Raw genomic sequence first — 17,683 nt, 5'->3', positions numbered from 1 at the left:
AAGCAAATCTCTTGCCACATCTGAGCTCCTTACTTGCATCATATGCGGTCAAATATGTCCCTGCCTAAATTCGCTCCTGGAGGCATTTATTACCTAACACAAACATATTATTTTGTTTTCTTGTTAACAACTTTTGTGGTGTATTTTATTTTAAAGATTCTGAAGGACTTTTGTTAGAACAAGTTGCCCTTAAGAATCGCGGACTTCTGTGAAGAGATAGAATACCATAGTCTATAGTTGGGTCCAGCCCACTAGGCCACCATTAGGGACAAGAGGGGAAACAAGAAAGAGATAAGGAGGGACATGAGAGGATGTAAGTATCAGAGGGGTTAAAGGCCAAGGAGAGCAAATCAGACACACCAAGGGTCAAGTCAACTCATGGCAGGGGGATTAGATAAAAGGGAGGGACAAGATGACTTTAAAAGGATGCTCTAGACTTATTCTTCTTCGGCTTCTTCTTCAACCTCAGAGAGGAAAGCTCCAGAGGAATTTTCTTCTACAATAAGTGAATCTCCAACTTTCTTTGCATAATAAGATATAAGGGACCATGAATGAATGTAAACAAACACATTATAGTGGAAACTCTCATTCCCAAACTCCCCTAGACGCAAGCCTAGTGCCGAATCACGTAAATTTTTGTGTCCATCTCTCTTTACTTTCTCTGTACTTATGTTCTATCCACTGCCATGGACGTACACACTAACACCGTACAGCCTCACCAGAACACTTTCGGTGGCTCCAAACAACACCGATCAAGGCCCAAGTGGCCCTAGTGGGCCTGGATTTACTCTTTTTCTCCCTCCGGCCTGTTGAGCCAATTTTTCTCGCATCAACAATTACTAATAATAAGCATGGATTATTCTGTGAGGATGCCTTTAAGCAACCAAAAGAGACCTCAAACAAGCAAGAAATTAAGCTACTCATCTAGATTTCTACTTACAAGTCGTGAGATTCCATTCATGAAGTATTCAATGTGAAAGAGGACTTCGACAAGACAACGGATGACGCACTAATTTCACCTTTTGATAGAAAGAACTTGAATGCATCTGCATGAGTGTTCCGAAAAATAGTTGTCACTATTGTAGATTTACGAGTTGGGGGCATGGTACTTTGTTCACACCTATGTTAATCTACGGTTGCTTTACACATCCTTGGATAGGTGCATTTTACAAGAAATAGATAAACAGGCAAAAGGATCATGAATAAAAAAAGAAAGACTAGCTAGTGTGAGTGAGAGGAGTCACTATAACATAAATGAGTTTTTGTGACAGTTTCGCAATTGTGACAGTCTTCAAACCGTTACCAAAATATTTTTTGTGACAGTTTGCGGAAACCATCACTAAAGACTAGAAATTGTATTACGTTGGAACGTATACATATTCACGTTCGAATGGGCCCTGGACATTCGAACGTTGAGGCTACTTACATTTGAACGTGTAAATTTAGGCGCCAACATTCAACGTTAGTGATTCACATTCGAATGTTAATTGATTTAATATTAAAGTTGGATATTTCAAATTAAAAAAAGATTGAGAATTGAAATTAAAAAATAATTATTTGTAATAAAAAGAGACTCGTTTTAATAAGAAATAATCATATTTGCAGGAAATAATTGATCACAAATAAAAATTTTCTTATAGAGATATATATAATTATATATTACACGTGAGTTGTTTTTTGTATAGTACTAAGAATACCCATATAAGGGGAGCTTTAGAGATTTTGAAGTTACTACGATCTAGGTTTTTTGAAAGACTAGTCGCATGACATGAACCTATGCAATGTGTGGGGGCATTGCTTAGTTTTTTAGTTTTATTCTATTTTTTTCTAGGTTATATATAGTTTGATTGTGTGCAGTTGCTTAAACATGATCTTCATCTATTATTTTAAATTTATAATGATGTAGTTCAATCAAAAGAATATAAAATATTATGAATAAAGAAAGCAAAGTGTTTTTAACCTTTAAAATTTCACAACATTTAAAAGTATTTAAATATATGGTCATTTATTTTGGAAAAAATATATTTTTTTTAGATATTTTAGATGAAAGTCGAAAGTCGAATAAAATATTATTAGAATATTATTATTATTGTTTTGAGATTTGAAAAAACTGAATTGTTTATTATATTTTGTGTGAAATTTTGAAAAAGTTATAATAATGAGATGAGATGAAATCGTTTCTATATCTAAATGGGTCCTTACATTTTAAGTTTTTCTTAAAAGAGAGAAAGAGTAGAAACAAAGGATACCCTCTCTAGAAGATTTTCTCAAAGGATTTTCACTTTCACTTGGTCATCTGGTATCTTGAAACCTCTTTACTTGTGGGGGCAGGAGTGGAAACTTCTGAGAGAGCGCTTCGTAAAAGATTCATGTGGCATGGTGAAAGGTTTTCAATTGGGGTTTTCGGCCCCCTAGTCTTCACCTAATTATGGAAGAGGAGAGGTGAGGTGAGTATCAACTCTCTCTCGCGCCTTTATTTTTGTGTATTAAAAAGTCATTTAAATAAAAACCAAATAAAAAATAAAAGATGCTTGTAAGGGGTTAACGTTGTTTAAGTGATGGACAAGATTACTTTGAAAATGTTAGGATGGTCGGCACTTATGCTCAATATGGTCCTTACCAAAGTAACTTATATGCCTTGATGGTTGGCCCATTTGGCCATTTGCTCGAATGATTGGAATATATACTCGGATGATCGGCACATATGCTTGGGATGGTTGGCACATGTAAGGGAGTATGTAAGGTTTTCCATTAACATTCTTTTTGTGCAGCACATTACGATGTATCGTAGGAGTGACTCATCACCAAAGGAGATTGCAAATAACTCATCTTTTGTGTTGCAAACCATGCAACAACAGTTTGAGCGGTTAAACTTGGTGTTGGATGAAGTGAGAGATAATATGGATCATCAAAAAGTGGTAATTAAAAATCTACAGGGTATGAGAGATAGGAGGAGGCGTGAGGTTAGTATTGAACATGAGTATAAGAATGAAGACTATAGTGAGTCTCTTGTTGCCAAGCGTATTCTCAATACACATTATTATAGATGATACAGAACAGTGAAGAAAGAACATTTTTCATACTAGATGTCATACCAATAACAAGGTATGTAGTCTGATCATTGATGGGAGGAGTTGTATTAATTTGGCTAGTACTACTTTAGTTGAGAAATTGAATTTACCTACCTTCAAACACCTTAGACCATACAAGTTGCAGTGGTTGAGTGATTGTGGGGAGGTTAGGGTAAATAAGCAAGTGCTTGTTTCTTTTCAATTGGGAAATACAAGATGTGATGCTTTGTGATGTAGTGCCCATGCATACTGACCATATTTTGTTGGGGAAGTGGCAATATGATAGGAAGGTGATTCATGATGGGTTAAGAAACATGTACAGTTTTGAAAAGTATTGAAAAATAATCAAACTTGCTCCTTTAACTCCAACACAGGTCCATCGGGACCAACTGAAACCGAAAAGGTGAGGTTGCACAAAAAAGAAAGAGTGAAAATGAGAGTGATAAAAAAAGAAAGAGGGAAAGTGAGAATGATAAAAAAAAAAAAAAAAAAAGTGAAGAAGAAATTGAACTAAAAAGCAAGAGTGAAAGTGAGATTGAGCTAAAAAGCAAGAGTGAAAGTGAGATTGAGGAAAAAAGAAATAGTGAGACCGAAAATGAGAAAGAGAGAAAAAAAAAATGAGGGTGAGGCTGAGACCTTAAGAAAAAGAGAGAATGAGTTGAAAAATAATTATGAGGTCGAGAGTTCAAAAAAAGATGAAGAAAAAGAGAGTGGCATAATAAAAGAGAGTAAAAAGAAAAAAAAGAGTGAAAGGGAAAAAGATAGTGAAAAAGAAAAAGAGAGTGGAAAGAAAAGAGAGAAGAAAGTGGAAGAAAAAAAAAGTGAGTTTTTATGCTAAGGCGAGTCTTAATACTAACGAACTTGACGTATCTTTGCCTAATGTTATTGTCTCTTTGTTGCAGGAATATAAAGTCGTGTTTCCTAACTGTGCGTTTAGTGGATTGCCACCTATTAGGGAGATAGAGCACTATATTAATTTTGTGTTAGGTGTGACAATTCCTACCCGACCTTTCTTTGAAGAACATAAGTATTTGACACACTTGAAGAGACAATGTAAGTTGTTGACTAGAATACATACTAAGTGGGAAGACTGTATTGAGATTTTTTCTCATGTAATCGAATACACACATGGTGAGGAAAATTTTATGGTTAATGCATTAGCAAGAAGGTATGTCCTTATCTTTATTTTAAATGCAAAATTATTGAAATTTGACTATGGTAAGAAATTGCATGCTAATAACGATGACTTTGCTAGTGTGTATGGAACATGTGAGAAAGCATCGTCTGGTAAGTTCTATAAACTAAATTGGTACTTGTTTAGAGAGAATAGACTTTGTGTGTATACTAGTTTTATGTGTAAGTTGTTTGTGTGTGATAGAAATAGTGGTTTGTTGGGTAACTTTAGTATAAGGAATGTGGCGCCCCCAATCCCCCTTATATAAATACACAGGGATCGAGACGCCAGGATGGTGACAACACGGTCACACATCCCAACGAAGTGCCAGTGTGTGTACATGCAACAATGTTCAAATAAAATAACGCAGCGGATAGTCAACTAAGTACCAGAATTTAATTACAATCAAACATCAGTAAAGATTTAAATAGCAGTTATACAGTCATTCATAAAATAATTTACAATAGTTTTAAAATGTACAAACGAGTGATCCCAGATCACTCGTCAGGCGGAGCCGTCTCCTCAGGCTCGCCCTCCTCCTCCTCATCAGCATCAAATCTGCGACACCACAAAATGGTCTCGCAGGTAAGTATAACCCAAACAACAACGTAATACAAAATGCATTAAATGCAACTAACATGCATGCACATGAAAACATGCATTTTTCCACAAAACATCATTTTCCCCGAAAATGATAAATTTCCAACACACACCAAAATCCCATTTTGGTCCAAATTATCCGTAAATCATTTTCCCAGAAAATGATTTACCCAAAAATCAACTCGCACTATTTTCCCAGAAAATAGTGCATTAATCCCAAATGCACCATGCATTATTTCCATATGCACCATGGTCTCCCCTATGGACCATCCGCACGTCCTGGCTTCGCAGCGGTGCTCAGTTCCGCGCCCAGCGCGTACGTGGCCAAGCACTCACACTACGCAACGAGCGATGCCCAGTTCCGCGCCCAGCGCGTACGTGGCCAGACATCCTCTAGTCCCCGCCAGCAGAAGGACCACGGAGTCGGCACGAGACCATCTCGTCCGATCCCATTGTCGCCCGGCGACAATCCAGGGGACGTTACTCAGTATATTCCGCTCCCGAGTAACCAGAGGAGCTCCACCGAGTTAATGCCCCATCTCGGCTTGGGGTCGTGATACACACGCACCAAAAATATTAACACATAAAATCATAGCTTTTCAAAGCACATGAACATGAATGCAATACACGAAAACCCAGTTTTCTTTTACAAACATGATCATGCATGAAATGATGAAATGCACATGTACCAACACAACATCCAAACCAACAAATACCAATCCAATCAAATCCAACCAAACAACTCCAATCACAAATCCATCCGACCCCCGAACTCCTCGGACTCAGTCCGGCATGCCAAAAACACAGTGAAATGGGTTAGTGCAAAAATACATTTAAATTACGAAAGTTCTTTGGAGAAATACTTACAGTGCAATATAATAATTTTCCGAGGATCGCAAAGTAGAAAAAGGCGACGTTTGAGCAACACCACAGTGTAAAATACACTGTGGCCGTGGGTCACAGATACCCATTTTTCAACGAGGACAAACGAAGACCCAAGATTGATAGGGTAGGGCCTAGGGAGGTCGGTGAAACTAGTGGTGGTGGTGGTTTGCCGTGGGTGGCGGCGCAAGGGGTGGTTTTAGGCCAAAAAAGTGCAAATTGGAGATGGACTTGGTGGGGCTTCACCGGTGACGGATCGGAGCTGGGGTTGGGTCCAATGGGTTGCCAAGAGGCCGGGGATGAAGTGGTAGGAAGATGGTGGCCGGAGGTGGCGCGACGGCGGCGCAATGGAGGAAAATGTGCCGCGGCGTCGTGGGTTTCGTGGGTTTCGTGGAGGCTAACGGCGGCACGAACGGCGGTGATATTGGTGGGGTAGGACGGCCGGCGGCTGGGGAAGAGGTGGAGCCGGGCGGTGTCGACCACCGCCGGCGGACGGCGGCGCAGCTGGTGGGGGGAAGAAACGGACGCGGGGAGAGAGAGAAGAGGAGAGAGAAACGTCCGCACGGGAAGAAAGAAAAAAATAAGGAAAAAGAAAAAGAAAAGAAAAAAAAGAAAAGGAAAAGAAAAAATAGAGGGAAAAGAAATGAGGTCCAATCCTCATAACTTGGGTCACAAAAATGATCCAACGGAAACGATTTTAAAACCACAAGTTAAATAAAATAATTTAAACGTAATGGTAAAGTCAAATTGAAATAATTAATTAAAAGCAATTTAAATGCATAACAATAAATAAATATTAAGAAAGCATATAAAAATAATTTCCACCAAATAAAAATCATAGAAATAAACTCATTAAAAATCCAACCAATTTAAAATAAGAGAAATTATTTTAATTACATAAAAATAATTCCTTCAGTAAAAATACACTAAAATACGGGGTGTTACAAGGAAGACTTTTGATGTGTTGCATGAACATTTGTGGAAGTATCATTTACCATTCATTGACGTGTTGCATGAATGTTTGTGGAAGTATCATTTGTCATTCATTAATCTGTTGCATGAACGTTTGTGGGAGTATTGATTGTTATTCATTAAGTTTGCATATAATTGAAGTGGTCATCTTGTTGTAAGAAAAGTTTTAGGTGTGTTTCATGAACGTTTGTGAGAATATCATTTACCATTCATTAAATTGTTACATGAACGTTTGCAGGAGTACCATTTGCCTTTATTAGAGTGTGCATATAATAAAACCTTGCATATTACTATTTCTTATTCTCCGTTTGAAATTGTTTATGGTTTTAATCCACTTACTCCTTTAGGTTTGATGCTTTTGCTTGTTGATGACAGAAGTAGCTGGGATGGACTTTTTCAAATTCTTGTGAAAATTAATGGAAATGCATATAAATTGGATCTTCCAGGTAAGTATCATAGTTCTATTGTTTTCAATGTTACTAACATTTTTCCCTTTGATGCAGCTGGAGATTCGAGGTCGAATCCTTTTAAGGAGAGGGGGAATGATGAGAATTAAGGTGGGTCTAGTCTTAAAGATCATTTGTAAGTTCTAGATGGGTCAATTACGACCTCGTTTGTTTTCAGGAAACATCTCATCTCATCTCACTTCATCATTACAACTTTTTCAAATCCCCACACAAAATAAAATAAACAATTCAACTTTTTCAAATTCCAAAACAAAAATAATATTAAAAAATATATTCCAACAATATTTTATTCAACTTTTTAACTTTAATCTCATTTCATCTCATCTCAAGAGTTAAGAAGATCAAGGAAGCAATGCAAAGATTAGTGTAATCCACTTGGGACGAGTCTAGCAAGAGTCGAATATTCTTGAGAGAATAAAATCCATAGATCATCTACGTGATACAAGCTATGGAAGAGTGCAACTTAAATTAGGACCTATGTGATACCCCGTATTTACTTGTATTTTGACTAAGTAAATTATTGAATTTATTAAGATTATGAGTTCTTGTTTTAAATTTTAGATGATTTACGTTATATTATTTTAAGATTTTTAATTGTTAATTCAATGTGTTTTCTTGTTATTAATTATTGTTTATTATTTAAATTACTTTTTATTTTAAATTAGTTTATTGTTGGATTTAATTATTTTATATTCATTTAATCACTATATTTAAATTATTTTATTTAATTTACTGTTTTAAAATCTTTTTCGTTGGATCATTTTGTGACCCAAGATGTGAGAATTAGATCTCATTTCTTTCCCTCCATTTTTCTTTTCCCTCTTTTCTTTTTCTCTTTCCTCTTTTTCTTCTTTCTTTTTCTTCTTTTTCTTCCTTCCTCCCCTGCTTCCTCCTGCGCGCACGAGTCCCTCTCTCCCTTTCTCTGTGCGTTTTCTTCTTCTCCACCCAGCCACCACCACCATGCCGCCGTGTGCCTCACCGCCCCTCCCATTCTCTTCCTCACCGGCCGGCGATCACCCCCTTCCATTCCCAGCCCCTCTCGCGCCGCTGCTGGCCCCCGCGTGCGGCCTCAAGCCGCGGCATTCCTTGAGTCTTTACGCTGCCGTTCCGCCACCTCCGGCCACCATCTCTTCACCACATCTTCCTTGACCTTCCAGTAACCTAATGCACCCATCCTCAACCCCGATTTGCCACCGGTGAAGCCCCACCATCAATATTTTCGTTTTGGGTATTTTAGCCTTTAACCGCATTCTATGCCACCAATCACGGCCAACCACCATCACCATTGGCTTCACCGACATCCCTAAACCCTACCCTATCGGTCTTGGTTTGTCATTATTCAAAATTGAATTTTTGAGACCCACGGCCACAGTGCATTTTGCACTGTTCTGTTGCTATGTTGTCACTTCTTGTAGCTCCATGATCCTTCGAAAATTATAATAAAGCGCCGGTATTTTCCTAAATAACTTTTGTGATTTAAATGTATTTTTGCACTAACTCATTTTTCTGTGAAATGGTTGGTTATGCCGAACTGAGTCTGAGGAATAAGAGGGTCGGATGGATTGGAGTATGGAGTTGTTTATGTGTTTTGGACTGTGTTGTGAATTGTTAGATGTTGGATATTGTGGCATTTCATGTACATTGCATATTTGCACGCATGATCATGTTTGTAACTAAAAACTGGGTTTTCGCATGATTGCATACGTGTTCATGTGTTTATTTGAAAACTGAGTTTTCATGTGAAAAATGATTTTGAGTATGTTTGAAATGATTGGATTGACTGGTTTGAGAGAAAGGAAAAGAGACTATAGGGATGGTGGTATAGTCCCACCTGTGATTCCCACATACGGTGCACGCAGTAGAGATGGTGGTACGCAGGGATAGTGGTATAGTCCTGTCTGTGATTCCCGCATACAGTGCACGCGGTAGGGATGGTGGTAAGCAGAGATGGTGGTAGAGTCTCGCCTGTGATTCCCTCCTACAGTGCTCTGATGAGTATCTCTTGTGTGAAAAGGAATTGTATGGATGGTGGTATAGTCCCGCCTGCGATTCCTACCTACAGTGTCCGATAAATGATTTTGTTATCGGTTTATTATTTAATGGTTACGAGCACATTTTCTGAAAAAATGATGGGTATTATTCATGGCGTGTTTATGGTCAAATGAGGTTTTTGGCGTATGTTGGAAAATAATTATTTTTGGGGAAAATGAGGTTTTGGGATATGTTTGTTAGTTGCATTAATGCGTTTTTATCTCGAGAATTGTTTGGATTATTACTTACCTGTGGTACCGTTTTATGGTATCGCAGATTTTGATGCAGATGAGGATGACGAGCCTTAGGCTTTGGCTCCGTTGGAGGAGTGATCTGGGGTTGCTCTCGTGTATCGAGATTCGTTTTATCACTTGTTTATGTATTTGCCTTTTGTAATATATTTTGGAATAACTGTATAACTTTTTAAAGGTAATTTGTTTTGGATATTTGTATTTAAATTTCTAATACTTAGTTGACTTATTTATATTAACCACTGCGACTTTTATTGTGTACTTTTGGATGTTGCATACACTTGATCACTTATCATTGAATGCGTGACCTTGTTGTCATCATCCCGACGTCACAATTCAAGCGTTCCTGTACGTGAGAGTCGGGGTGTCACAACCTATTATTATAATTGTGTGATTGAAGGCCTTCGACATGTTTATTTCATTAAAGTGGCTTATTTTATTAGTTATAGGAATTAGTCTAAAATAATTGGGCTTGAGGATGCTTGGCCCACATATGTCTTATTTCTTATGAACCAGGATTTTTGAGAAGGTCTTGTATTTTGGCCAATGGCTTATTTGGAAAGTAACTTTTTAGGAACTAGGATAAAGAAGTATTGTAGCCGAGTTACTGTAGCTGTGGTACTGTAGTCACGAAACTATTCATCCAAGGGTAGTTTTGGAAGAAAAGGCTTTATTTTAGCTATGGTTTTAATAAAACCAGGTTTTGGTTTAAATACTCTTTGTAGCCTCATGTTAAGGAGTTTATGAAATTTAATGAATTTATTGTTTGTGAGTTGAGTTTATCTCCTCTTATTCTTGATTGAACTTTTGAACTTATCAAAGGTAAATCACAACATTTGTGGCATTCCTCCTTGTAATCTGGATTCTTGAGACAGGTTCTTAAAATGAGTTCTCAATGGATATAGATTCTCCATCTATTGACTTGAATTTGACTTTCTTGGATGAGTTTTCAAATTGATTGTGGGTTTAAGAGATTCCATTCCCGCGGGTTCATATTAGTTAACCTGAACCCAACCCATTAAGCTAAACGTGTCAAACTTTCAAACTCTAGCCCAACTCATTTAGATAACGGATTGTGTCGTATCACCCATTTTGATCTGTTTAATAATTAATTAGAAATATGTTAGCACGATACGACTCAATTAAACGCGTTTGTTTCATGTAAATGAGTTACACTAAAACGCATAACTCATTTGACATAATTAACATAATTTCACATAAAAATTAAAATCTATATTTATTAATAACCACAATATCTTAATATATATATATATATATCAATATTTTTAAAATTTTAGCATATAATAAAACCAATATTACAAACCATACAATAACATATATGAACATAGGTATAAAATTACAATCCCAATAATAAAAACATAAGCATACTAAGAAATACCAATATTATAACATAACAATAATAAAATTTTAATTTTGAAATAAATTATAAACGGGTCAAAACGGGTTGATTTCATGTTAAGCAGGTTGACCCGTTATTAATCCGTTTATAAATCGTATCTGAATAGGTCAACTCATTTTGATCCGAATCCATTATGATCCGAATCCATTAACGTCAAACCCAAATCCGTTAATTTCGTGTCATGTTCGTGTTGAGTTCATGAGTTGTGTCACATATTGCCATCCCTACCCTCAACATCTCTCCCTCTCACTTTCTCTCTCTATCTCTCCCTCACATCTCTTGGTACGAAGCCATGCCGCCGATAAGCTCCGTTCATCTCTCTCTCTCTCTCTCTTTCTCTTTATTTTCTTATCCTCTCACCTTGGTCAGTCTCTTCCTTTCTCTTCCATCTTTCTTTCTATCTCACTCAAGTTGTTCTCACCTTCTTTCTTGTGCACCATCATTAGGCTCCTCCGCCACATGAAGTTGCGCCGTTTGACTATGCGTTTGTCTCCAATAAGCTTTACTCTTTCTCCTTCCCTCAGTCTCCCTCTGTATATTGGTTTCTCTTTCTCTTATCCTTTATGATGTTTTGTTGTGCCCAATCCCATGCCGCCCATCCCAAGTTAGTGCTGCTCTGGTCCCTATTGTTCCGACCACCACACGCTGTAACTAGGCCCTTCTCTCTCTCCCTCTCCCTCTCTATCACTTTGCTCACTCTTTGTTGTAGTATAACTCGAGTGACGAGTGGAGGCCACTACAGCTAGCCACATCGCCTCATCTTGCCAAGTGTCTTAGACCACCACGAACCATCTCTAGGTGACATCGCCTTGCTCCTGAAACTAAGTGGACGCCGCTTTGAGACTGGTATGGTACCCTCGAGCTCTAGCCTTGTAATCACCCTTTAAGTTTTGTGACTTGTATGTTTAGTGCTTACTAGAAGTTTGGGTTGTCTATGTTGGATGTTGAAATTTTAGTTGAGTGATTTCATGGCTTGGTTGATGTTTGGAAGGTTCCTTCATGATAATGTCATGGTCGAAGGAGGGAATGGTTGTAAGATGTGAGCTAGTGTTTTGATGTGTTGGGAGTACAAATGTAGATGTGATGCATGTTGGAATCGAATTTAAGCGAATTCAAGAAGGTTGGACTAATCAGATTTAATGCTTGGGCCGTGATAAACCTAAGGCACCATTATGCACTATTTGTCTATTTATCAAGCTATGGTGTGAGTTATAGAATTTTGTTAGTTAAGTTGGTTTTCTACTTATATGAGTTATTAATAGGTAGTGATATTTTTTTGAATTAGGTTATGATAATGTTACTATTTAGATTCAAAGCTTAGATAGTACACTGCAAAAGTTAGGTAAGCGATGACATTGTCTAAAATGAGCTGAGGTTGATTGTTTTAGAAAACTTGCATATTTTTTTATGAAACCAACCTCGATTATTTTCTGCACTACTCTTTTTATCTGAGAAATAAAATCTGACATTTTATCATGACATGTATAATCCCAAGCAACTTTTTTGTACTTTGTTTTTCTATTGGGTAAAATGTGACTATGAAGTATGAAATTTTTAATAGATTTTACGATATTATCTGCTAAGTATATTATTTTGTTATTGAATTGTATTTGAAATTCTCGAGGCATAAGATTATGTATTACCTTGGTTATAGGCCCTACCAAGGGTTATAATTGTTGCCTCTCTTATGGTTTTACCACGGGTATATAATGTGGTTTATGTTCTGACCTTGCCATAGGTGTAGGGGTGAAAGAAAAAACCGATGAACCAATAAATCAAATCAGACCATTCCGTCCCTAGTTCAGTTCGGTCCAGTACTAGTTTCATTTTTCTCAAAACCGGTCAAAATCAGTCCGGTTTCGATTTTCTTTTTTCTAACATTGTACTAGACCAATTCATATATATATATATTTTAATTTTTTATATTTTATAAACTATTTTTTATATTTTATATATAATTATATATAATACTAATTTTGTATTATATGATAAATTACTAATTATTATATTATATATTATAATACATCACTATAGTCTATAATACAATTATAATATATATTATAATATACTACAATATATTATCACTATATTATTAGATACTATAATATATATACTATATAATATACTGAAAAATTTGGACTGGAATTGGTAACACTGAAAATACCGGTGCAATATCAGTTCTTCAAATTTCAAAACTAGTATATATCGGTTCAGTTTTAAAATATGTCTAAAACTGGACTGAAACGGACTGGTTATACCCCTACATAGGTGTACAATTGTGGCCTTTGTTTTGAATGCACTAACTTTGGAGACAAAGTGGCATTTGTTCTACTTGACCAACCACAATTATGCACAATCTTGCCACAAGGTTAAACATGGTTTGTATTTATGTTTCTGATGCTATTTCAGTTATGCTTATACCGAATGTTTTTTTACTAAATTATTATTGTAATGAAATAATTCTAAAACACCACTATTATTTTTTAGATTGTTTTATTCTGTATTTTGTAATTGGCTTATGTATACATACTAGTTTAGATTTACTGCTTATTAAGTCGTTGGACTTACCTGTTTATCTCCAATTTTTATTTTTCAGATGATTTTAATGATTGTGACAGTTGAAATATATAGTACGTCACAAGATTACAAGAGAAACGTGAGATAAGTGCTAGGTAAGATAAGTGGATTTGTGATATTTGAGAGAATATTATTCATGTCGGGTTTACTTTCTTTAGTAGGATTTTTAGGTCATTTAATTTTAAAAAATTATTGTATTTAAGTTTCCATTATTATGAATTTCAAATTAAAAGATTCACCCACGAGAACGGGGTGTGAGTCGTGACATTATATATTTTATTATAGAACATTTTTTTGTTGTAAAAAAATGAAAAGACGACATAATTTCTTTAAATTATTTATGTAGATTCATCTGATTCGTTAGATTTTCTTTATAATAAAAATAATTTTATAATCTGACGAATCACATGAAGTAATATCAATTTATGAAATTGTTTTTGTATAATCATTTTGTGACTAGAATATTTTCTTTCAAGAAAAATAAATTAGATAAAAACTTGGCATATTTGTAAAAAGCAGTGCTACTCTACCGCCTGAGTAGCACCGCTCAGTGTTACCGATAGTTACTTTTGTAATTTTTTATTTATTTTTCTATTCATATTTTTTAATATATTTTAATATTTTTAAAAAATAAAAAAAAATATATCAATATATTTAAAGTCATTCATTTCATTATTAAGTAAAAAAATAATAATAATTTCGTTGAGCGGTCAAATATGGCGGTCACTTTGGAGCGGCACAGTAATCTTTTTCATTTGTAAAAGATGTCCTGCTCAGAACACATACCGTGCTGCAATTTTCAGGCCAAAATATTTGTGGCTGAGAAACAATCTTCTTCTGGTTGATACATTTGCCTTGCTGCTAATATACAGCAGTGTTCCTGAGCTTTGGTGTCAGCTTCTTGTTCAGTTGTTTGGTTTGGCTGTGACGTAAGAGCATACATAAGCATTAAGGGAATGGGAATGATAAACTAAGGCACGTTTCCCATGCCATGAATTCAGTCGTGTACTTATCTTCCCTCCGTTAAGATACAGAGCATCAAATTGAAATGAGTAGTTGGAACTTGGGACACGAGCACAGTACGCTGCCAGCACTCAACCAGCTGATCAGTGAGAAAGAAAGGAAAAAATTACTATGCCGCCAATACTTACCGCTTCATTTAACCGTTAACTATTTTTTTTTTTATTTAATGATAAAAAAAGTAATTTTAAATATATTGATATATTTTTTTATTTTTAAAAAATATTTAAATATATTAAAAAATATGAATAAAAAAATAAAGAAAATTTAAAAAAGCAACTAACAGTAAAATGAACGCTCGAACAGAAAAGCAGGGCTTTCCTCAAACTAATTGAGGCTAAAAAGAATGTAAGCATCAAAATAAGCTTTCTTGATTGGAAAATGATAGTTGCAGTCGTGAGTGTATAAGCGTCGTATAATTACTTAAAAATAAATAAATACGAGATACATATGAAAAGAAATTAATTTTTTAATAGTAGACTTTATTCATTTTCAAAGCGATTGTATAATACTTACACACTCCACCACTGTATGTAACATTACTCTTCTAGACTACTAAAAGTAATATTTAGGAACATTTTACATAGCAATCTGAGCACAAACGTTAGTTTCTCTATATGCTTTTTAAAATCACATCTTTTAAAGATTGATTTTATATATCAAGAAAAACACACATATTGGATTATGTATTTTTTAACTAAATAATAAAAAAATATTATTATTTTTAATTTTTTTTCTTAAAATTATTATTTTTTATATATTTTACAATTAGTACCATATGCTCAAAAATATAAATTTCATATATCTAAATATTACTAATTTCATATATCAAAATGATCAATTTTATCAATAAATATTAATATGTACTTAAAAATACTTTGTATCTTCAACTTAATACAAATTTTATATATCAAAATCATCTTAATAAAAATTACATAAAGTTGATTTTAATGGGTAGAGAGAGAAAAAACATTAAAAATAATATTTGAAGAGTGAATAGTACTTCTTCAAACTAGTTTGAAACACTATTCATAATAATATAAAAATTTAGATATGCATAAGTTAATATAGATAAATTTAAAGACATATTATATAAATATAAAAATAAAAATAAAAATAAAGATAAATAAGCTATTACCAGTGCTCTTAGCTACTACGTTATGTTATCATTCACAATTTGTGATGCATTATCATGAAGGAATAGTGTAAGCATGAGTCCCTGCGGCCAAAGGACAACATAAAAGAACCATCCATTCTCGGTTAGGGTGCTGGACCGCTGGTACCGGTCCCTTTTTTGGTCCCTACAAAGTATAAATTGCATTTTTGTTTTCTATTTTCTTTCAAATATATTTTAAGCATGCACCATTGGCCATTAAGAAAAAAAATTACAATTTTATTAATATTCACTTCGTTAATCATTAAAAATAAATTCAAACATCCAAACGATTCCTTCAATGCAAAAACATAGGACTAATTATCATTTTACTGCATATGACTTTAAGCTTAAATGCCCATGCCTAGTTTCCTTATATCTTCGATTAACAATGTAATGTTAAGGAATGAAGATCCGCCTTTTTCTGTTGCCTCCCTTGCCATCTCGGCAAGCTTTCTTACTTGTTCTCTTCTCTCTCCCCTTTCTTTTCCTTTAGTCATTATCTTTTGTATAGCTTCCTTAACTCTCTTCCTTTTCACCAAGACTCCAGATTTTCCATCCTCCCCCACGGGGACAGCTATCTCATTCCCTACTCTCTCACGAATCTTCAAAACTTACACAACCAACTTCTCATAAAAAAACTGATCAGCAAAAAGAGGCCATGTCAACATTGGCACGCCAGCACAAATCGCTTCTAGCGTTGAGTTCCAGCCGCAATGGGTCAAAAACCCTCCGATTGCAGGGTGTGACAAAATCAGTACTTGAGGAGCCCAGCCCCGAATCAAGAGGCCTCTCCCTTTTGTTCCCTCTTCAAAACCATCCTCTAATATCCACTTCTCTAGTTCTTCTTTTCCATTATCTCCTCTAATGACCCAGAGAAATGGCTTGTTGCAAGCTTCCAAGCCTTGACCAAGCTCTATTAGTTGTAATGGTGTGAGGCGGCAAAGGGTTCCAAGACAAGCATAAACAACAGAGTTGTCAGGCCACGAATCAAGCCACTTCAAGCACTTGTTTTTGTCAATGGAGGACTTGTTACCTCTCTGAGCCTTCTCCAAGTCCGTCTTGTTGGATAGTGAAACCGGGCCAATACACCAAACTTTATTAGCTCCTTTTGCCTTGCGATACTCCTTAACATATGCTGATTCCAACTCCTCAAAACTGTTGATCACTATTCCATAAGCTCCTTCTTCAGATGCTCTTATCTTTGCACGAAGATCTTTAAAATCTTGCATGGAGGGATTCAAGCCCGATGGTAGGTGTGCTTTAGTTAACTCAATTCTTTCAGGTAAACCTAGCACTACAAAGGGCTCTGAATTGGAGGCACTCATGTGGACCTGAGATGCGTGCAAACTATGACAGCACAAGAGATTGAAACAACCTGTGCCATCAAATAAAAGTCTTGGTATGTTAAACTTTCTAGCAACATCAGGTATCCAAGGAAGATTCTTGTCGGCCAATATGCAACTCGGAGTCGGTTCCATGTCTTCAAGTAATTCTTCCAGTGGTTGTTGCAGCTTATTAACAGCAGCAAAGAAGTTTCCAAACAAGCTGCGTGAAGGGATTGTATCGATACTTTCACATCCCTCTGGCAAGCCCACCTCATGGAGTTGCAACCGGAGCTGGACAATTCGGATTGGGAGCCCGGATTCAATGGCACGGTCGATGATCGGCTTGATTCGGATGGCATTTAAGGTCGTCGATAATGGTGATGATAACACCACGTTGTGCCAGAAGCCTGGCCATGTCAGCCATGGGAATAATGTGTCCCGGACACATCAACGGTATCATCACAAAGTGAAGCTGGTGGTCGGCGCCTGAATATTGTGGTGCAATTGCAGTATTCGGATTGCCGGAGGAATTGAAAATGAAGCAAATTATAAGGTTCAAATCTTATGCGAATACAATTTGTGTTGTGGCGCTTTTTGCACGTACGGTACTTATCAGTGCGCTAACGTCGATAAGGTCTATGCATTATGGCCTATATGTGACCTTTAAATTTTTTTTTTTCATATTTTATAACTATACTAACTATATATTAATTAATAATTTAATTTTTACTTAAATT

General features: G+C 35.8%; 1 pseudogene; it reads right to left on the bottom strand.

Annotated features, from left to right (window-relative positions):
* Positions 1-15,909: 15,909 nt before the first annotated feature.
* Positions 15,910-17,590, bottom strand: LOC121242177 (annotated as a pseudogene).
* Between the last annotated feature and the right edge of the window lie 93 nt (positions 17,591-17,683).

The sequence above is a fragment of the Juglans microcarpa x Juglans regia genome, chromosome 8D, assembly GCF_004785595.1.
Source record: "Juglans microcarpa x Juglans regia isolate MS1-56 chromosome 8D, Jm3101_v1.0, whole genome shotgun sequence".
NCBI classification, from domain to species: domain Eukaryota; kingdom Viridiplantae; phylum Streptophyta; class Magnoliopsida; order Fagales; family Juglandaceae; genus Juglans; species Juglans microcarpa x Juglans regia.
Note: the sequence above shows the minus strand (reverse complement) of the source record. Positions and strands in the feature narration are given on the sequence as shown.